This window comes from Triturus cristatus, chromosome 2_1 (assembly GCF_964204655.1).
Source record: "Triturus cristatus chromosome 2_1, aTriCri1.1, whole genome shotgun sequence".
NCBI lineage: Eukaryota > Metazoa > Chordata > Amphibia > Caudata > Salamandridae > Triturus > Triturus cristatus.
The window spans coordinates 362,075,159-362,098,146 of record NC_140581.1 but is presented as its reverse complement, the minus strand read 5'-3'; positions in this window follow the sequence as shown (position 1 = coordinate 362,098,146).

Genomic DNA, 22,988 nt, shown 5'->3' with positions numbered 1-22,988 from the left:
CATTGCACATGTCCCAACACCTTGTTGCATCTTGAAGATCTGGTCACATATCCCACGACAACAGTGAACATGGCTGCATTCGACTGGACTCTGAATACATGAGCGGACAACGCGGGTTAACACACACCTGTGAAAGGTGAGGCACCCCCCCGTAGTGGACAGCGGCGCTTGGCAACGTTCCTCATTCTGACATACTGCTGCATTGGTCTACATGTTGTGGCACTTATCTTGCCCGTACTGACACGCATTTGCCAATAAAGTCTACGCACCTTCACTTGTATTCAACTGTGATGAGTGTTGATTTGAATGACATTGTTTGTCTCACTGCCTATCTGGGTCACGGCCATACATGCGCATTGATAGCATTACCCAGGGAGTACCTTTTTGTTGAATCACTGTCCCTACATTCATCCATACTTACATACTTGATTGATCACAGCCATGACACATCTGTGTGAATTAGAATGTTTTATTCACATTCAGTGGTGTGTTGAAGCTGGGCCAGTACAGGGCCATGCAAACCCCACTTTAAATTGTTGCCCTGTGGAGGGCCAACCAGAGTCCTTTAGGGATTAACAAGTTAATCGGAAGTGGAAGACTTCACTCCGCAGTGTGATTGCTGTGTCATTGGTAACCAGACAAAATTGGGCAGTCCATGTCGAGGTCCAAGGTGAGTGTCGCTGATTGTATCGGGGGACAGTGGAAGGTGACATTTCAGGGCATGATGCAGAGGGCAGAACCAAGCTGAAACCGGCCATATGGCAGAGATGAATGCTACCACTTCATTCTTACCACAAAGCCAGATTCATCATCATCTTCGTCCTCAGATGTGTCAGGTACCTCACATGTGGGTGGTGGTGTTTTGTCTGCATCACTGTATGACAGTGACACATCAGGGGCCGGAGGTGTGGATGGAGTGGTAGCAGCAGAATTCATCCGCGCCAGGTCTTGTGGTGACAATCCCATGAAGAGGATCTGCAGGGCATGGAAGATCCCAGCTATATCTTGCTGGTGTGCAGCCGTGCAAACATTCTTTCCGCCTGCATCCGCTCCAAGCTCTCCATCATTCTCCTTATGTGTCCCAACTCACGGCTGACATCGCTGGAGCAACTCTGAATAGACAGTTGTTCTTGGCTCCGAGTCATGACTCCAGAGACGTCCGTCATGGATTGTTGGAGAGCATGGAGCAGACAGTGGGTGTCCGTTAGGGACTGTAAGTGGTCCCTGATGGGACTTAGACACCAATGTATGGCATCTAGTTTGGCTGCCATGAGGTCGAACCCCACCTGCAGCTGATCAGCTATCTTCTCATGGCACCCTAACACACGGCGTTGGAATGCCATGTGTTGGTCGTGGGGGTCCTGGGAGACAGCCGTGATGGTGGGTGCTTCCAGCTGTGTGGTCTGTGCGGGGTGGGTCTCCTCGATGCAGCTGGGCTGCCCTGCTCCTGGAGGTGGGTTGCCGGAGCTGTCCATGAGCTGTTGAATGGCGTTGGTGTCGATGTTGTGGAGGTCCTCTTCATCATCAGTGCTGTGTTCTTGGGTCTTCTCTGCAAGAGGTGTTGATTCCTCCTCTGCAATGTGAAGGGGAGATGCAGATTGACATTGTTTTCACAAGTATGTTCATGCATTGTACAAGTTTACTAACAGACTCCACGACAATGTACATTGTGACTGTTTGTGAGGAGATGCCTATTTGATGCGGGACAGTTGACATTTCTACACCAACACGGATGTGAGGTTGTACTTGTACATTGTCATCTCACAGTTTCCTGCTATGCCAAATGCGAATAGCCATTTTCTGCACACAAGCGGCAGCAGTTGTGTCCTCTGTTCTGTTGTGAAAGTGTTGCAGTTTGTACCACATTGTTGTCAATGTTGAGGTGCTCTGATTCTTATGTGTGTGTGCTGCATTGTGGGTGAGTTGCCCCTTCAGCTCTGATTTGGCTGGCCCTTATCCCTTTTAGGCATTGTGTCTTTCACTTCTGTGCTTATACAGTGCTGAGATGGTGCAGACTTGGGTAAATTGGGCTCTTGGTCGGAGTTGTGACTCTTGGGCATGTTTTGTCCACAGATGTGCTATACTTAATTGTGCACGTGTGCCATTGTGTCCATTTCCCCCTGTCCCCCCAGTCCCTGGTCGTTACAAACCCTGTTCCTGTTGGCTCAGGTCTTGTTGTGCAGTGTCCGGTCCCCCAACTCCTGCCACCGTCTCCCCAATGATGGTCCCAGGCTGGTCCTCCGTGGGGCTTGTGGGGTTCTGGTTGTCCTCTGTACCTGCTCCAGCTACCTCCATGGTGCTTCGCAGTTGTATGTGTTTTGTTTGTGTTTTTTGCTGCCACTTTTATAGTGATTTTTCCCACCTGACTTGTGGGACTTGCAGGCGTGGCGCTGCTTATCGCTGAATTTTTTATCGTAGTTGGGCCCATCGCAACTTTTTTGACGTTCAGGTTTAGATTTTTATCTCCGTCCCAGTGATGTTATTGCGGACATTTAACATGTTGTCGGGAAACTATCGTATGTTACCGCCGTGTTGTGAATACGACATTAACACAGAGTTATTTTCCCGCGATAGACAGCGATATGAAAATTTGCGTTAACCTATTTGTGCGATGATTATCGCACGTTCTTGAGAATATCCCCCTATATTAATAGTCCAAATTTTCAATTTTGTGCCCCCTCCTTTAGAGTCACACTTTAGTACCCACTGCGACTTATTTCCTGGTCCAGACAGGCTCCACTTATGCTCCAAGGTCTAATATATAAATCATCATGATGACTTCATGTCCCAGAATGCATCTTTGTGCACATTTCCCCAACAAAACGGCACTGTGACAGTTCCAGCGTATGATTCGAAACAAGATTGTCTTAACTGTTTTCTAATGTTATTAGTAGTGTCTGCACTTGAAATCTTTTTGGGCTTTTATCCAGAGATTTACATTTGGTCACATCATGATGCACTGCCTGGCCACAAAATGCTTTATTTAAGTTCCAAAGTATAACATAATAATGGGCATGATGACTATATGTCCTAGAATGCAATTTGCTACATGAGCTTTAACATCAACACAAGCTTTAATGGCCAATTGAATACCGTCCACCAAAGTTTTGTTAAACCTTTCTATAAGACAATTCATATTAGGGGAATAAAGAGCAGTCTTAACATGGAGAATATTGGCATTTTTGAGAAAAGTAGTAAACATATGCAAGGTGAATTGGGGTCCATTATCAGTAACAACCATTGATGGTAAACCTTTTTCTTTAAATAATTCTTGAAAAAATGTAATTATCGACAAGGAATCAGCTTGATTGACCCATTTGATTTCGACCCATTTTGATAAATAATCAGTGGCAACTAGAATATACAGTTTCTTTGTTGAAATTCCTTCGTAAGGGCCTAGGACATCAATTGTAATTTTCTACCATGGATTGTCTGAAACTTGACCTTGCATCACATCAGAGTGTTGTAACTTTAAAACTTTATCAGAATCAGCACACAGGGGACAATTTTTAACAAAGTAAATCACACAACTATCCAAATAAGGCCACCAAAATAAGTCCCTAACTTTTTTAATAGTACTAGATTGCCCTAAATGACTTAGATGAGCAATAGACATAGGTTTCTTTCTTATGGCTATAGGAGGTACAAAAGAGTCACCTTTTAAAATAAGACCTTCATTGATGGACAACTCGTCTCTAACTTTCCAAAACACTGCAAGTTCTTTGGGGAAAATTCCTTTCTAGTGGCCAACCCTCAACAATTTATTTTTTGTAAAAGGATTAATTCTTCATCCTCAGCTATGGCTTTTGACCATTCCTCTTTTGAGATAACTTGAGACATTGAAAGAACCATGGGGCATATTAGCAACGCTTTGAGATAACTATCGCAAAGCGTGCTTAGCGCTCCTTTTCCTAACGCCCGCTATCACAGGTTTTTATCGCGGAGATATCGCGTTATTAGCAACGCGTATCTCCAAGGCGATGAAAATTCCTGCGATAGCGGGGAAATCGCCGTTTTGCAGGGAACATCGCTGGTTTTCCCCTGTGGTTGTATCAGCAGAATCCACCCCCTATGTTAGGGGTGGCTAAGTCAGGATTTTAGCAGACGTTAGTTTTTTCTGAGAAAACAGCAGTTTTCTCCAAAAACTAACGTCTGCTAAAATGCTAGGGCATCCTTGCTGATAGCGCGAAGCCGCGTTATGGCTGTTCTGACATGTAGTGAATGTCTGTAACGCCCACTTTGCATCTCATTAGAGATGCAAAGGTAGGCGTAGTGAAAAAGGGTGCTAACATGCAAATATGCATGTTAGCACCCTCTTGCTTATAGGGCAATGGTTTTATCTCCGCTTTTCTGGCTTTTAAAGCCATAAAAGCGGAGATAAAGCCCTTGTTGATATGCCCCCATATCATCAACAGAAACTACAACACATTCTTTAAAACATTCTACTTGATTTGGAGTTTGAGATTCTGATAACAACCTGGACAAACAATCAGCTCTCATATTTTGAGACCCAGGAATGTAAATGACTTCAAAATTGTACTCATACAACTTAGCCAGAATATGAACTAATCGGGAAGATGCTTTCCCAACACCATTGTTAGATAGAAGAGAGATTAAAGGTTTGTGATCAGTTTTAAGGTTAAAGGACTTGCCCCACAAATAAGTTTTAAAATGTTGAACGGCCAAAGAGCAACCCAAGGCTTCTCTTTCAATAGTTGAGTACTTAGATTCAGCAATAGATAACGTTCTTGAAGCAAAAGCAATGGTGACTTTATTGGCTGCTTTAACTTGACTGACTATAGCACCAAGACCGATGGCACTCGCATCAACCGTACTCATAACTTGCAGCTTGCTGTGCCTTATGTAAAGCGCTCTGATACCCCCGGGTCTAGCTAGCGCTATATAAAACTCATAATAAATAAATAAATAAACAAACAACATTGGTAGCAGATGATGAAAAAGGAAACAAGGGGTTATATCCAATAATAACAGATTTAATCTCATTAACTTTTTGTGAATGATCAGGGGTCCAAATAAATTTACTACCTTTTTTAAGCAACAATCTTAGTGGTAGAACTATGTCAGAGAATTTTAAAACAAATCTTGAATAATACTAGCATAATCCTAAGAAGGATTTAAGTTGTTCCTTATCATGAGGATCATTCATATTCTTAATAGAAATAAGGATATCCTTCTTAGGAAAAATGCCATTGCCATTGACTTGATGACCCAAATATTCAACATTGGACGAGAAAAACTTACATTTATCTAGACGAATGGTCATACCTTTATCTTCTAAAACAGACAATACTTTATTTACTGTTTTGTGATGTTTTTCGATGGTGTCAGAATATATCAAGATATCGTCCTAAAAAGCTACCACTCCATCAGTGTCTCCAAACAAACAACTCATTAATCTCTGAAACACTGATGCAGCCGATAAAAGGCCAAAGGGCATTCTAATATATTTGAAAGTTCCCTTAGGTGTAATGAAAGTGGTGATGTCTCTTGAATCCTCAGTTAACTCTATTTGATGGTACGCTGATTTGAGATCTATGGTGGTAAAAAATGTAGCACCATCCAATTTAGCTAAAAAGTCTTGTACCTTATGTAAAGGGTGACATTCCATAATGATTTGTTTGTTTACTGGTCTCAAATCAATACACATTCTAAGTTCTCAATTCCGTTTTTAAACTAAAACAATTGGAGAAATCCATTCACTGGTTCTATTACTCCATCAGCGCACAATTTTTTGATCATGTCAGCCAATTCATTCCTCACAGACAAAGGAATATTTCTCAATTTGTGTTTAGATGGAACAGCATTTTTTTAAAACTATTCTGTGAGAAAATCCTTAAACTTTTCCTAAATCTTTTTAAAAAAACATCTTTATGTTTGTTAAGAATAGCTTGAAATGCTTTCTCATTATGTTAAAGATCATTCTGTACTACTTGTAGATCTTCCATTATGCACACTTGTGTCTTGGCATTAGGACACAAAGTGATATTCAATGTACCTTGGTGTTTCCACCCCAGCACCTGCAATCCATCAACAGCAACATCAACTTTTCCAGTTATAGTCATTAGGTTCAAGTGTTTTATCTTTCCAAGACTTGTTGAAAAATGAATCAGAAATAATTGTATAAGGGGAGCCAGAGTATGCCATAACTTCCACCTTTTTGTCATCAACAGTAATGGTACACATGGGAGGAACTTAAGGTTCAGAATCAATATCTTTATTAGTATTGTAAAGTGCCTTGACCTAACTTGTGACACTGAAAATTATCTTCAGTAATACGGACAATGGGGGCATATTATCAAGACAGGCGATAAAATTATCGCCAATTTAGCGGCAGAAAACTGCCGCTAAAACGGCGATAATCGGCTTGATAATATGCTCTATGGAATTCCAATTGAAGCCCATGTTAGATGTGAAGGACATCTAACCTGAGCTTCAATTGGAATTCCATAGAGCATATTATCAAGCCCATTATCGTCGTTTCAGCTGCAGTTTTCTGCCGCTAAAGCGACGATAATTTTATCGCCTGTCTTGATAATATGCCCCATAGTGTTTTGAAACGTTGGTTCATTAATCACTTCATCTTCAATTTCCTCATCAGCAATACTACCAACTCTCCTGTTGGTTTGACATAGTGCTCCAAAATGACCTACTTTTTAGGTCCCGCCTAGAATTGCAGCGCATGCGCTGCCTGCTTTGCGAGTCATGCAGTATTGAGCATAGTGTGGAAGCTCTGTGTAAGCTCCACCCACTCTCTGCCCATTGGCTTAGGTCCTAAATGCTGCCTTACCATTTGTTTTTGCCTTGTTAGTCCCTACTCCTGACGGCCATGTATCCGTCCATGGCTACTGGCCCCTTTACCCCAAACACTATTTTCTTCCCTGTCTCCCTGCCCCCTCCCACAGGCCATGACTTCTGGGGCACCCCCCCCCCCCCACTCCCGTTCGTGCCTTCTTGCACACCCTCCCTCTCGTTTCCAATGCAATAGGTCTTGCTTAAATACGAGTCCTATTGCATTGCAAATGCTTGTTTGGTGGCACTACTTGGTTCTGAGCGTCCTGCCCGTGACATGGAAGCAGTCGGAGCCCGCCGCAGGAGACAACCAGGTAAATGTGGTGTGTCGGTCTTTTCCCCTCCCTCCCATTGTCTGTGCCTTCTCCTCTCCACCGATACCGTTGCCCATGCCTTCTTCTCTCCGCCCGCCCGTTGTCTGTGTCTTCTCACCCCCCTCCCGTTTTGCCAACCATTTGCAATGCAATAGTTCTCGCGTAAATTGGAGACCTATTGCATTGCAAATGCTTGTTGCTTCTTTTCACTCACTGTTGATCAGACAATATGAGGTTGATTGTTCTGCTATTGGTAGCGCCAGCAGAAACCGCTCCAAACAGGTAACTCTGCAACTGTGGAATCTGAAGCTGAGTGACGGAAGAAATTAAAACTCGTAGATGAACGGAGTAGAAAGCATCATGCAACAGAGGGTTACGAAAACAGCTCCAGGAAACTAGCCATCGAAGTACAAGAAAAAGCAGAGTGACTAGAAACACTTACAGGATACCGGCTGCTGTGGAGAGCATGCAGCCAGTAGTGCAGCACCCGAGGCGCCCGACCATTCCAGCCGAGTGTGCGGGAAGGCAACTATAAGAAACATGAAAAGAAAATTGCTGCTCCAGAGATCTCCAATGCTTGTTGTGTGTAGATTTAGATTCCGTATATAGGTTTCCCAATGTATGCCCTTATATAGGTACAATTCATATTGTCCTTATTTAGGCATAGAAAATCCAGCCCTTATTTAGGCATTGTCCATGCTAACCAAATACAGGCATGGTCTCCTACATCCGTCCATCCACGTCACTACGAGCTCTTGGAAAACCAGACTCTTAAGCCTTTAGGAATTTCCCTTGCTTGGATATTGATTTCTCCAAGAACTCATTTATTATGCATGAACATCTATTCCTTAGGGGTTCATTCATGACGTTCCGATGCCCGACTTTTACGTCAATACAGGCATTCCTAAACACCTTCAAGGTATAAATATACCTGCACTTGCCCTGGCAAACCACGGTTCCAGTACGGTCCAGCTCGACTGCCTACTTGCGGTTCACCACGGCAAGTTCGGAAGGAGATTGAGTTCCAGCCTGATGCACTGACCAGACGCTGTCATCCTCCTCGCAGAGAATCCAGCTCCAGTATTTCTGACTCCCCTTGCGGGGTGTTAGATATCGAGTCCTGGAAAGAGATTCCAACCTCGCACATTCTAAGATATGGAGCCGACTAGAACTTAGAGAAACTTTTGGCAACTCTTTGGCAAAACTAAAACTATAGCTATAGCTAGCTATACTTTAGAAAACAGCACCTACTTCTTACCTCGTACTACACTTAGGTTAGGTACACTGGGGTAGAACTATTTAGAAGCATGCACGATTGACTGAGTGAAACTGTTATCTATTGTTTCCACGTTTCTGAGATTGTTCCGACTCTAAGGGAAACAAAGTTGTCATGTTTATGCGGTTGTCAGAAACTAATCCCTTCTTGTATATTCAAGAAGTTTCTAGTGACCTCTGAGTTAGCTGGAACACACAAGTAATTAAGTTTAATGTACTCGATAGAGACATACTGACCTCAGTCCTATGTCAAATCTATAGTGTATATTATTCCAATGCGCAGAGCCTATCAGGGATATAGGAACTACACTACAGGCTCAGGGGACAGACACATCCGGACCCAGTGACTGAAACTAATTTCCAGTACAGGTAGGCACTGTGTACAGGAAATCAACCACAGAAATCTGCGATGAGCGACAAACTGGTTCAAGAGGTTATGTTCCACCCAGAACTGAGATTATGTTCCTCAATGTGCACTTTGTATACATAGCAGGCGACAGTAAGCCGTTGGAAAAATACACGTCTTAGAAAAGGGTTGCACCCACAAATAACTTGATGCTTTGCTTTGTTCAGCTCTAATCACTAATTTTGAACACTTAGGGGCATATTATCAAGCACGGCGTTAACATTATCGCCGCTTTAGCGGCAGAGAACTGCCGCTAAAGCGACGATAATGGACTTGATAATATGCCCTTGAGAATTCCCATAGAAGCCCATGTTGACACCAGAAAATGGGTTTCTATGGGAATTCTCAAGGGCATATTATCAAGCCCATTATCGCCGCTTTAGCGGCAGTTTTCTGCCGCTAAAGCGGCGATAATTTTAACGCCGTTTCTTGATAATGTGCCCCTTGAAAACTTAGCAATGGTGCACAGCGTGCTACGTATGCAATGTGTTTTGGGACCATTTAAAAACACATGTAACTCAATTGTGTGTTTGTGGCGCGTTCAACCCACTCATGATAACTGTATTAGAGTTTTGGAGAGCTTAACACACGGCGTTTCCCACGGTGTGTCTTTGCTGTTGGTCGCCAAAAGCCTTTAGATGGGTTGTTCCACAGAGTGTGCACATGTATCCAAGTGTTGCTCCACACTCTGACCCAGCCCCTATTCCTATTCTTAATTAACTTAGGCTACGTGATCCCGAGAGCCTTATGTGTCTAATAGTCTTGTGTATATTGTGAGTATTTGTTAGGTTTTATTTTGGTGTGGGCGTTGTCATTGTGCCTATTTTTCGCCTGTCTGCTGGTCATGGGTTATCACCATGAATATATGTGTAAGTGGGGTCTGGACAATACTGCTGTGGCTTGCAAGCAATCCACGTGGATCTGCCGAATTGTGGGATGCATGTTGTTCCAATGGCTGTTTTACTGGTATGTGATGTAGGCTTCAGGGTCGTCTGATACCTTGGTTGTTTACTCACGGATCTGTGTTGTTGAGATAGGTACGTCTGTCCTTCCTAGATTTCTGATATCGTGGGCCTCCACTTGCCCAGGTGATCTCCCCCATTGAGCAGGATTGCCTCATTATGGGGCATATTAACAAGCCAGGCGATAAAATTATCGCCGCTTTAGCGGCAGAAAACTGCCGCTAAAACGGCGATAATGGGCTTGATAATATGCTCTATGGAATTCCAATTGAAGCCCATGTTAAATGTGAAGGACGTCTAACCTGGGCTTCAATTGGAATTCCATAGAGCATATTATCAAGCCCATTATCGCCGCTTTAGCTGCAGTTTTCTGCCGCTAAAGCGACGATAATTTTATCGCCTGGCTTGTTAATATGCCCCCTCGTGTGGTTTGTGCTGTGGTTTTCTGTGGTGTTTGTTTGGTGGGACAGATTATGCAGTACTGTGTTGTGATCGTGTGGTTGATGACTTATCCTGCTGTGTGTTCCCTTATGTGGTTTGTGTGTAAAAGCATGGTCTTGTATGGTGTGTTGCACTGTGATGTTATTTATAGTTTGTAGTGTTAAGTGTCTTTTGGTATTTTTGATATGGTGTTGAATTCTGAGTGTAATAAGATATTTTGATTTGGTGTGAGGAGATTTATCACATTGAATGATCTACTCTACTGATACTTAATGGTGGCACATGATCTGGAATGATGTGACTATGTGGAGTGCCTCTAATCCTTAGTGTTTTTTGACTGACGGCATGGTGTGGACTATTGTAGTATGGTGTTCTATGAAGTGATCATTGCAGTATGGTATATTAATAGAAGTGGGGCGGTGTTTGGTAGTGTGGCATTGTGCTGGGTGTAGGCTGTATTGTGTGGGGGTTATTCTCTGTATCATTTGGTTTTGGATGATTTAGTGCTTTGCAGTGTGTGGTGTAGAGTGGCTAGGGAGATGGTAATGCTTTGCATTGTGGTGTGGTATAGTGGTGTCGGAAAGAATACTGGTGGTATTATTTTGTGCGTGTTATCCTGTTTTTTGTGGAAAGTTATATATTTTGAGTGGTAGGCTGCTGATTTGACACTTAGGGGAATATTCTCAAGGACCTATCGCTAAGTTAGCGGCACTTTATCGCTGCCAAAGTGTCGATAAATTCATCGCACCATTCAGATGCAGAGTAGGCGTTCCTGTGCAAAAAGCCATGACAACACCACTTCGCAACATTCTCAATGACCAGCCAGATTGGCGATAAGTTCACAAAACATGCGATAAGGAGCGTAAGCAGCAGGGATTTAACACCTGCTCTTACCTGGTGTTAAGTCGGGTGACAACCTGCACCATGAAGGGGAGCCAAGCCCAGAGCCACACCTGCAGAACGACAGATGCCATCAAGCCACTGATCATGCAGCTCGGAGTCCCAAGACGTCCACAACACCCACCGCAAACACCCCCAGGCCACGCCTGGGAACCACCCTCCTGACAAAGAGATATCACATCAACTTTATGAAATCCTGAACGAAACAATTCGCCTGATGTCGCACAATCACAACAATCAACAATCATGTGTGGTCAGAAAAAGGCGAATCAGTCATTCATCTTTGAATTTCAAAACAAAATAATTTATTCAAGGAGAGAGAGAGTAAAAGGAAGAGAGGGGGAGAAAGAGAGAGATAGAGAGAGAGAAAAAGAGAGAAAAAGAGAGAAAGAGAAAGACCGAAAGAGAAAGAGCGAGAAAGAGCGAGACAGCGAAAGGGGGAGAGGGAGAGAGTGTGCCGACACTGCGAACCCTGCTGCCACCGGTTTGTCTCCAACCACGTGCCAGTACACACTGCAGTCCACCAGGTCCCTTATCTGAAACAGATTCCCGAATCATGAATGGCAAAGTCTACATCATTGCACACGACATCAGCGCTTGCCCGCACCTGCGCACACAGTCTGCTGTACATCAGCCCCTCCCGCCGCCCAGCGTTGATTGGCCGTGCAACCAGGCCTCACTGCTCACCTTCCACCACCGGCATGTCTCCAAGAGGGCCCACCACGTGCCGGTGCAAGCTCCAAGCCTGGGTACCGTGGCCTTGGCAACCTCCACATCATGTAGCCCTGCACCGCGGGCCACAAGGTCACACACCTGATTCTGGGTCTTGATTACACAATGGCAGAGATCATATCAGTGCACAGGGCATCATCACAGGCTGCACACCCGCCCAGCTCTTTAGGTGCCACTAACTCTGTGAACCGCGAGGCAACGCCACGTGGCGGTAGGCCCGCACTGCCCCCTGGCTCAGGCCTACACTGCGGTCCAGCAGGGCTCACACAAATCCTTACCAGTCCGGACCGCCAGGACGGCGAATCATCGCAGGCTGCACACCTGCTCAGCACTTATGGTGCCCCTACCTCAGTGCACCGAAAGTCACCGTCCTGTGCGGGTAGGCCCGTGCCATCAGCAGTGTATCTGGTGCCACCAACTCTGTGCAACGCAAGTCATGTACCCTTTATGATTGAGTCCCGTGAAATGCCCGTCGGACGTAGCCATGTCACCTCCGGCAGTGGGAAAGAACTAGGACACGTAGCGACATCGTCCCCCCTTTATACATAAGACGAGTGGGCTGGGTTGGCGTACGCCAGGCCAGCGTAGGGGTGTGAATAATTATCCCTGGGCTCTGGGCGTGGTTCTTTTCTAGGATGGACAGGAAACCAACTAATGCGTGTGTCTCTGTCGCAGTGTCGGTGCAACATGGGCCACAATCGACAATGTTGCAACTTTGCATGCACCCGGAGGGCGGCCGCGCATGAAGGGATTGTACAAGGAGCGTAAGACCGCTCGGGCACTTGGATCATACACGCCAACTGTTGTGTGTGTTTCGCCATTGGTGCACCATAAGCCTAAGGCCTAGCCTCCTTTGCAGCGCGAAAGCCACATCACATTTCCAGAATGCAAGCAGTTGTCAGGCTAACATCAGGGAATAAATCACCTTTGTCCCAATACATAATGTGGAAGGACATCTGCACCTCCGACCTTGGTCTTGCATGCTGCAGGCACCCCCTAAGAAAGATACCATAGCAGATGATGACGACTCCCACACTATGCACAGCGCAAATTAAAGAGCAACGTATCCACACCACACACACAGAAGTCCTGGCTCGAGGTACTCTTGCATGGAGTGCCCTTGACCCTTACATACACTGTGTTAGTGTCTGATGCATTGGTCTGCATGTTGTGGCCCTTGTCTTGCCTGTACTGACACGCACATGCAAATTAAGTCTATGCAACTTCACTAGTGTTCAATTGTGATGAGTGTTGATTGAAATGATAAATCGTGTAACTCAATGAGCATTGTCCATACACAGTGAGGGACTGACTTACACATTTCACTGAGGGGTGGGTCCCTATTGCCAGCTTCACCTCTGTGAGCCAGACATTGGGGTTGATATAGTTGCTGATAGACCTGTGCTCCTACGTGTCTTCAGCAATGTGAGTAAGGTTTCCAACTTCTTGCCATGTGTATCAATGTGATCCATCACTACAGGCTGTGTCCACCCAGTTGAGTGTGAGTAGGTATGCGAAGAGATGTTCTGTTGTCAAATGTGATGGGGACACTACCACCGACTTAGACATTACACACACATCCCTATTCCTAACATTGCGTGGGGCAAAGTTGTGAAAGTGCGTGTGTGTTGTTTCTGTGCATTGAGGCCGCAGTACATGGCCATGCAAATACCACATTACATTGTAGACCAGGGTAGGGCCAGCCAGAGTCATTTAGGGATTGACAAGTACATCGGAAGAGGTAGAGGACAGTCTGCAGTGTGATTGCTGTGTCATTGTAGAGCGTGTTGTTACAGGGCATGATGCAGAGGGCAGCACCAAGATGAAACAGGGCATATGGCGGAGAGGATTGCTACTGTCTCCTTCTTACTACACAGGTGGAATCATCCACATCTTCGTCCTCTATGTCATCTGTCTGACATGTGGGTGCTGATGTTTGGCCTGCAGCACTGTGTGCCACTGACACATCAGGGGTCGGAGATGTGTGTATGGAAGTACCAGTAGCATTCATCTGTGACAGCCTTAGTGGCAGCAATGCCAGGATGAGGATCTGCAGGGCATGGAAAATCCCAACAGCTTTTCGCTGGTGTACATACGTGGCAGCCATTCTTTCCGCATGCATATGCTCCATGTTCTCCATTATCCTCATCATCTGTGCCAACTCTCGGCTGACATCGTTGAGGCCACTCTGACTAGACAGTTGTTCTCCTCTCAGAGGCTTGTCTCCAGTGGTGTCGGGCATGGATTGTTGGACATCATGGTGTGAACTGTGGATGTCCGTTAGTGAGTGTAAGTGGTCCCTGATGTGACTCAGACTCCCATGTATGTCATCCAGTTTGTCTGGCATGTTGTCAAACCCCACCCGCACATGTTCAGCCACCTCCGTCTAGCAGTCTAACACCTGGCCTTGGAATGTCATATGTTCTCGGGTGAGGTGCTGGGAGCCAGACGTGGTGGTGGGTGCTTCCTGCTGTGTGGTCTGTGCAGGGGGTAGGATCACCTCGATGCAGCTGGCCTGCACTGCTCCTGGGGGTGGGGTGGGGTGTGAAGGCTGTCCAGGAGCCGTTGGAGGGTGTCGGGGCAAATGTCCAGGGGGTCCTCTTCATCATCACTGAAGAGATGTCTGATCTGCTCTCCAGAAGGTGTTGATTGTCCCTCTGCAATGTAAAGGGGAGATGCTGGTTGACAGTGTGCTCTATGTATGTTGACGCACTGTACATGTTTACATACAGACTGCATGACAATGTACATTGTGACTGTTTAGGAGCTGACTATTTCATGCTGGACAGTGGACATTTTAACTACATCAGGGATGTGAGGTTGTACGCGTACACTCTCATCTCAGAGTTTCCTGGTATGCCAGTTGTAATTGACCAGTTTCTACGCACAAGCAGAACCAGTTGTGTCCTTTGTTCTGCAGTGAAAGTGCTGCACTTCGTACCACATTGTCGTCAATGTTGATGTACTGTTGTTGCTATGTGTGTGTTCTGCATTGTGCATGAGTCACCCCTGCAGCTGTGATTTTGCTGCCCCTTTTCCCTTTGAGGCGGTGTTCCTTTGACTTCTGTGCTTCTACAGTGCTGAGATGTTGCAGACTTGGCTGATTTGGGCTCTTGGGCATGGTCTATCCACAGATTTGTTGTTGCCGTCAGGGGTTGTGTGTGCACATGGATGTGTCAGGGTGTGACCTGCTCCTTTCCGGATGTGTTCCACACTCAGACACCTCAGTGTTGTGGCGTGCAGCATGTCATGATTATTGGACTGCAGCCATGCTATTCGTCATGCAGTGTCACTTGCATTGTCAGTGTGACTCGCAGACACGCTGATTTGCTGGTTTTTACACGTGTGCATGGGTTGGTTGTGGGATTGGTGCTGTGGGGGGGACACCTTTATTCCCATAGTGGACGTGGGCCTACTAGCTGTTTGCATGTGTGCTACAGTGTGCCAAGGGGATCAGGGACATGTTCTAGAGTCATTATGGGTGTGCAGTGTGCTCTACTTAATTGTGCATGTGTGCCATTGTGCCCATCTCCCCCCGTCCCCCAGTCCCGGTTCGGTACTGGTGCTGTTGTGTCAGGTCATGTCGAGCAGTGTCCGGACCCTCAAGTCCTGCCACCGTCTCCCCACTGATGACTGTGGACACCATTTACTCCATCTCATCCAGCTCCTGGTGTTCCGCTGGACTGCCACCTCCAGTCTGCATTGCTGCCTGATGGTTGTCAGCGAGTTTCTTCTTGGTTTTGCGCTTCACATTATTCCAGCGCCTCTTGACCTCTCCAATTGTCCTCTTCCTCACTCCAACTGCATTCACCTTTTCCAGGATGGCCTGCCATATTGCATTTTTATTTGCCAATGGCACGTTGGAGGTGACGAACAGTTGTTGGTGGTGGTCTATCACCTCCGTGATGAGGATCCTGTTTTTCTGCGGACTGAACCTCGTCTTCCTCGCCTTCTTCTCCTTGCCCTTGTGTGATCCCGAGGTCCCGGGCAGGTCTTCCTGGGGGCTTGTGGGGTTCTGGTCGTCCTCTGTACTTGCTCCGGCTTCCTCCATAGTGCTACGCAGTTTGTGTTATTTTGTTTGTGTTTTTCTGTGTTTTTATAGTGTATTTTCCCGCATGATGCGTGGGAATTGCAGTCTGATTTTTGTAACGCAATTGGCCACATCGCAACTTTTTCGACGTTCGTGTTTCACGTTTTTTCGGCATCGCGTTTGTTTTAACGCGGTCATTTGGTGCATTATCGTGATATCGCATGGTGCCGCCGGGTTGAGAATACAACATTAACACGGCGTTATTTTCCCCCAATAGACTGCGATGTGTAAAGTTGCGTTAAGCAAATTTTGCGATAGTTATCACACGTTCTTTAGAATATCCCCCTTAGTGTGCTGGGTAAAGGAGCGTTTGGTGTTGCGTGGCTGTTTGGTGGTGTGGCACAGAGTGTTCCAAAGGCCACACAATGTCATATAAAATGTGCATAAGAGTGTTTCTCGATGTGGTGAGGGCTCCAGTCATCTAATTAGCTGTGATTTGACTAGTTAATTTTACAAAATACATGCCCACCACAAGGTCTTTTTGTTGCCAAAAGAACTATATCAACCACAGTGGAGCGCGGATCGAGGAGGAGGAATGTGTTGGGAAGTGGTGCACTGTGGTGTGCTCTGCTGCTATCACAGCCTGCAGTTATGTGTGTGCATTGTTGTGGTTTGTTTGCAAACTCCAGTACCATTTCACATGTTCTCAGGTTGACTAGTGCCTCTGGGTGTTGTGTTACTGGGTGTATTTTCTCTGTGTTTGTGTTCCTCTGTTCAGAAGTATTTGTGTCCTTTCTTGTCTGTCTGGCTCTCTGTGTTTAAATGTTGACTACTAATGTGCTGCTCACTTTTACAAAGTTTTTTTAAAAATCAGAACAATGTCGTTTGAATGCAAATTGACTATTGGGTGTCCCATGATAAGAAAGTTTACAGCACACAAGAATCCACAATCAGCAGAATAGCGGGTACCTTTAAATCTCCCTTCCCAAGTGATCCAGCTCCTCTTCCTTCCAGATCAAAAACATATGTCCTCCTCTTAAGCCTATAAACCAAAGAGCTATCAATCGCCAGCCTTTCCCCCGCCTGATACATGTGAGAACCCTAGCCAGCAGATATTGACCCCCAGGACATGCCCTTGCCCAAAGTGCGGTTTGTGAAAGTTTACGTTTTGGGTCCTGGTGACAAATATGCGCTGTTTGACATCTCTAAATATTTACTTTGAAAGAAGGCAAGTCCTAATCAATCTGTCTGTCTGTCCTTTCGTCGGTCTATCTGTCTGTCTGTCCTTTCGTCTGTCTGCCTGTCTGTCTGTCTGTCCTTTCATCTTTCATCTGTTTGTCGGTCCTTTCGTCTGTCCATCTATTTGGCCCCTAAAACATCAGTGATGATCATTTACGTTAATATCCAAAACTTTTTTTTGATTTTTGTGAAGCATTGTCTTTCTGATCCGAGCATAAGCACCACCCAATGACAGGCGCCACCCAATAACACCTTGAAACATCTTGTGGCTAAATGGCAGGTGTGCCAGTATCCTGATGATGTCAGAAGATAAATTTAGAGTCAGCCACACTGTAGACATCCACTCTAACAAACTGCAGAAGGAAGAGAATGAGGCAGGAGATAACTGCTCATGGGCTCCTTGATTGGGGAGGGGGGTTCAAAAGGTGAGGGCCCACACAAATATTGCTACCTGGTCCCTGGACATGGTCCAGCAATTAGGTGGCTCTCGTCCATATGAGTTTCACAGCCTGGCCCTTGGGCAAGCTTTGAGCATGTCATAAATCCCCCTCACTCCCCAATCTCTGGTCAGTTATAGGCTTGAAAGGGGAAGAGCCTAATCCCATATTATCAACTTCTCCCTGGTCCGTTTTTCATAAGTGAAGGTGAAGAACGGATAGGAAAACAAGGATTCATGCATGCCAGCCAAAAAGAATCTCCCTTTTTTTGTAAATGTATTACTCGAATTTGTCTTTGACCTAAACTTCAGGCAAGACAGTGTAATCTTCTTTTTTCCTCAAGATTTGAAAAACTACTTCAGAGATGGACATCACTATTTGCTTGCCAGTTTGATGTTAATCAATTGAATACTTTTTACTGTGTGCTTGAGAAAACGATTCCCATACTTTTTCAGTGGGAAAACAAATTTCCATCTCATAACATTTGACCTCCCCTGACCACTTTTTACTACTCTTTGTTCTAGTTGGCCAAATGTCACCCAAAGGTGCTTTTGTTAGGGAGTAGTGGTTCCATAACTACAGAGTTGCCTCACTGACTATATAGAACAAGTATTTGCAATGCAATAGGTCTTGCATTTATGCAAGTTTAAGCTATTGTCATTGTAAATGACAATGCCTTTTATTTATGTTTTAAAAACCAAAACATAAATAAAAGTGTCACGGGTGTCAAAGTGCTTCAGCTTTAGCTTTTTCCGCACTTGTCATTTCCTCTCCAGTCACTGCTTCTAACAATTACTCGGCTATCTAAGGGCTGAGGCAAAGAAGCTGACGAGCAGCATAAATCGGTAGGTCAGTGGCGAGGGTCAGTGGCCTTACTGTGGAGGGGCATGGCAACGTTGGCACGAGTTGTTAGGCAGCAGCACTCGGGACCCACCCCAACAACTTCACACAAAGAATCATACTAATATGCAGTATAAAATTGTTATTTATGATAGAAACAAGCTCAATTTCGAGAAAAGTACTACAAATTAAGGCAAACACAGGAATGTACAAATTAGACAGTCTGATGCCCAAACCAAAAATAAGCCACACCAAATGTAATACAGCTAAAATTAAATCGACACACACTCACTCATTGGGAGCTGGGAGCTGTTGCTAAACAACCCGCCCCACACTTTCTGTTGACACACAGAAGCCTGTTAATAATAAATATGCAAAATAAAAAAAGACCTTTTTTTCATAGATGTTAATTGCAGTTGTAAATCACACTGCATCACCCAGTGGGTAGTAATTGTATATATTCAATCCCTGGCGGCACAACACCCAGGATAATGTGCTGCATAGCTCAACACGGATAAGGTCCCAAAGGCGAAACCGATTGAATTGCAAATGCTTGTTTACATTTGTAAAGAACAACAAGTAATCTCAACTGGTATAATTCAATGTAGACAAGTGAAAAGCATGTATACAACATTACAGGTAGGATAAGGAAGACTCTGAATAAGAAAGGTGTAGAGAAAATAAATTGTATTGGATTAATTAAATACAGAAGGACATACAACAACTTAGTTAAAAAGAATAATGGAACAGTTGTAACAGCACTGCACGAAAATTCAATGTAACATAAAGATAACCCGAACTTGTACTTGGTGCTTAAAGTGTACGTGACACGAAAACGGCGACGCAAGTGACAAGGTGAATATGTAATCAATTTTATTTGTCACAAATCAAACTGGAACCTTTGAATTCAGTGTTCAACCTTTCACTTTCACTTCACTTTGCGCCGTCCCTTGCTGTTCGCACCTTGTCACTTGCGTCGCCGTTTTCGTGTCACGTACACTTTAAGCACCAAGTACAAGTTCGGGTTGTCTTTATGTTACATTGAATTTTCGTGCAGTGCTGTTACAACTGTTCCATTATTCTTTTTAACTAAGTTGTTGTATGTCCTTCTGTATTTAATTCATCCAATACAATTTATTTTCTCTACACCTTTCTTATTCAGAGTCTTCCTTATCCTACCTGTAATGTTGTATACATGCTTTTCACTTGTCTACATTGAATGATACCAGTTGAGATTACTTGTTGTTCTTTACATTATTACCCCTGTCTCAACAAGGTTTATGGGTTTATGCTCCTGTTGTTTATTCTAATGTTTACATTTGTAACATTCTTTACTTCTTGCTGGGCAATGTTTAAACTGGAATGAATGAGATTTAGAACCACAACAAGTGCAAAATAATTTCCCAGAATTTGAAAATTGTATATAAAGGGGAACGTATGATGTAGTGGGCTTACCAGGTTTTGTTCTAAAATTACCAGATTTAACATTGGAATCTTTCAAACTAACAGCTGCAACACCTGAAGATATATTGTCTACATTAATAGTATCGAATGAAGAAATAGAGCGTTCAACACTTTTGGCAATTTTAATAGCCTCTTGTAATGAAGGATTGCGTTGTCTTAGAAGTTGGTCTTGAATTTTTTTATTAGAGCAACAAATAGTTAGTTGGTCTTAAATATATTTATCTACCTGAGCCCCAAAGTCACACTCTACCGCTAGCACTCTTAAACATTCAACATAAGCATCAACCGATTCATTAATTAATTGGTGTCTGGTATAGAAATTATATCTCTCCATGACAATATGCAGCTGTTCAGTAAATCTTTTCTTAAGTCTATCTATTGCTTCCGTGAAGCAGTCATAATCACCACTCTCCATTCCCACTGGTGTTGGCGAAGGAGGTAAATGTTCAAAAACATCTTCAGCATGACCTCCCAACATATTTAAAAGCAATGCTTTTTTCCTCTTTGCATTAAAACTATCACCATTAATGGCTAATAAGTAATTATTAAATTGTCTATACCACTTCTCCCATTTCATGCTAGGCTGATTGGGACCAGAATAAAAGGGAGGAGGAGGGTTACCACAAACAGTGCTCATTGTAAGGTACGTATGAATAAAAGGACAACAATTTACTGCAAAGTGAAAGAGAATAATAAAGTATACAAATGAAAGAAGAAAATAGTAGAAATGAGCAATAAATAAGAGTAGAGTGTGCGTGTCACCGAAGCACGCGGAGAAGAAAGGGTTAAAAGGTGTGCGTGTCACTGAAGCACGCACACTAGAAAAGGTTAAAAAAGGTGTGCGTGTCACCGTGCGTGTTTGCTGGGAGAATTACATGCGGCCTATCTCCTATTGAAAGCAGACGTAAACCACGTTACGTGGCAGCCATCTTGTATGAATTACGGAAGTGCATCTCTACATAACAATTTGATCTCTAAATGTCGGCATTCTAGTTTTGCTTGCTCTTCAAGCTGTTGATATCTTAGTCTCCAGTTCATCTCTAAAGCATTCAGAGCAGTGGCGTGTGCATTTCTGTAATGCGCACATTATTGCAGTGTATTTTACCTTTCTATTGGCTTATTTTCATCAGGAAATCGGATCCTTTTGGAAATACTTTATTGTGCATTTCAGTGGTGTGCACACTACTTCAACGACAGAGCTTTTCTTCATGGTTGTGTGTCAGCATCAGTGATACACACAGTTCTTCAAATATATATATTTTGGGGGGTACTTGAATTTAACTTTGAAATTCACACTTTCACTTAAGTGTAAGTTTCTGGTTAATGAGATTGACTACTTATGTCATAGGATTACTTGTAATGGTATTTTTCCAAAAGCAGATCTTGTTAGTGCTTTGGACAAAGCTAGTAAACCACTAGACAAGGACTCGTTACGTTCTTTTCTAGGCTTGGGAGAGTACTATGTCAGGTTTGTGAGAGGGTATGCTCTTGTTGTGGAGTCTTTAAGACAACTCCTAAAATAAGGGGTAGTATTTGCTTGGACTCCAGAACATGATGAGGCGTTTAGTCAAGTTAAAAAACGTATTGCAAGGGCTCCTGGACTTAATACTTTCGATCCTGAGGGAAAGTCTTATGTTACGGTTGAGGCCAGTGCTATTGGTTTAGGAGGGGTTTTTACTCAAATAGTGGATGGTAAGGAAAGAGTCATTTCTTTTATCTCCGGGTGTATTGGTGGAGCAGAAAAAGCATTACAGTACTATTGAGAAGGAGGCCATGGCTTGTGTGTGGGCAGTTGAAAAATGTAAGACCTTTTTATGGGGGGTGTCCATTTGTTTTAGTGACTGATCATAAGGCACTTCTGTATATGCTGGATGGTGTTAGATCAGGTAATGCCTCTTCTAGGCTTGTGGGACTCATTTTGAGGTTGCAGGAGTTCAATTTTTAAACAACAGCACATTTCTGGTGGAAATAATTTCACTGCGGACTGTTTGTCCAGACTTCCTCTGGATGAAGAGTCAGAGGAAGAAATCACTGATCAGCATGAATGTGTTGTTGCCATGGTGGATGCTCAGAGTTCTTGTAACTCAGCCATTTCAGAAGAAGAGTGGAATGAATGTGTGTGCATGGATAGTATTTTGGCCAAAGTCAAACACTTTGTGGTTAATGGTTGGCCACCTATCAGGAATTTAGGAGCATATCAACAAGTGCTGGCGATGTAATTATTGCCACTTTAGCGCCCGTATTTGGGCGAAAAGCGGCGATAATTATATTGCATTATTTACAAGGACATGCTATTGCGTGTTTCCTTGATTCAGCTCCTGTTTAGTTCACGCCTCGCTTTGCATCTCTAATGAGATGCAAAGGAGGCGTTCCCTGCAAAAACTAAGGGAAAATGATGTCTAACTGCCCTACTCCGTATTTACAATACGGTCCAGGACACCCATAGCGATGTAAAATACAGCGTTAACCGCTGTTATCGCCGGTATTTTAAGTCTGCTATTTTTCATGACTACCCTATCTATGGCATGGGAGGTGGATTCAGTGGCTGAATCCACATCTCCCTATCATCAAGGTTTCTTCTATCGCTGTGGGAATATCGCTGGTTTAACAGCGATATTCCCACATAACGCCACTTTTGATGTAAAATGTATCGCCCTGGAGTAACGCGATGTTAATACCGCGTTATCCGGGCGATAAATTACAGCGATAGGCGGCGATAAATATAAAAGCGCTAAGCGCGCTTTGCAATATTTATCGCCGTCTGTTGCTGATATGCCCCTTAGATCCTTGTCTTCAGAGTTTTGTTCAGGTTTCTAGTGAGCTTAGCATTGAAAATGATATGTTGTTGAGGTATGGTTTATTTGTCCCACCTGCGGGTATTAGGAACAAGCTTATTCAGTTGGCTCACTCTGGGCATCCAGAAGTTTCTGGAACTAAAAAATTAATTAAACTTCATCATTGGTGGCCTCGAATGGATGCTTTTGTTGAATGGTATGTGGATGACTGACTATAAGGTGTGTGTTAGATCTGATAAACATTGGAAGGTTTCTAGTGAGCCTTTAACTGTTCAAGAAGTTCCCCTGGGACCTTGGGAGAGAATTTCTATTGATTTCTCAGGGCTATATGATTGTTTGGGCA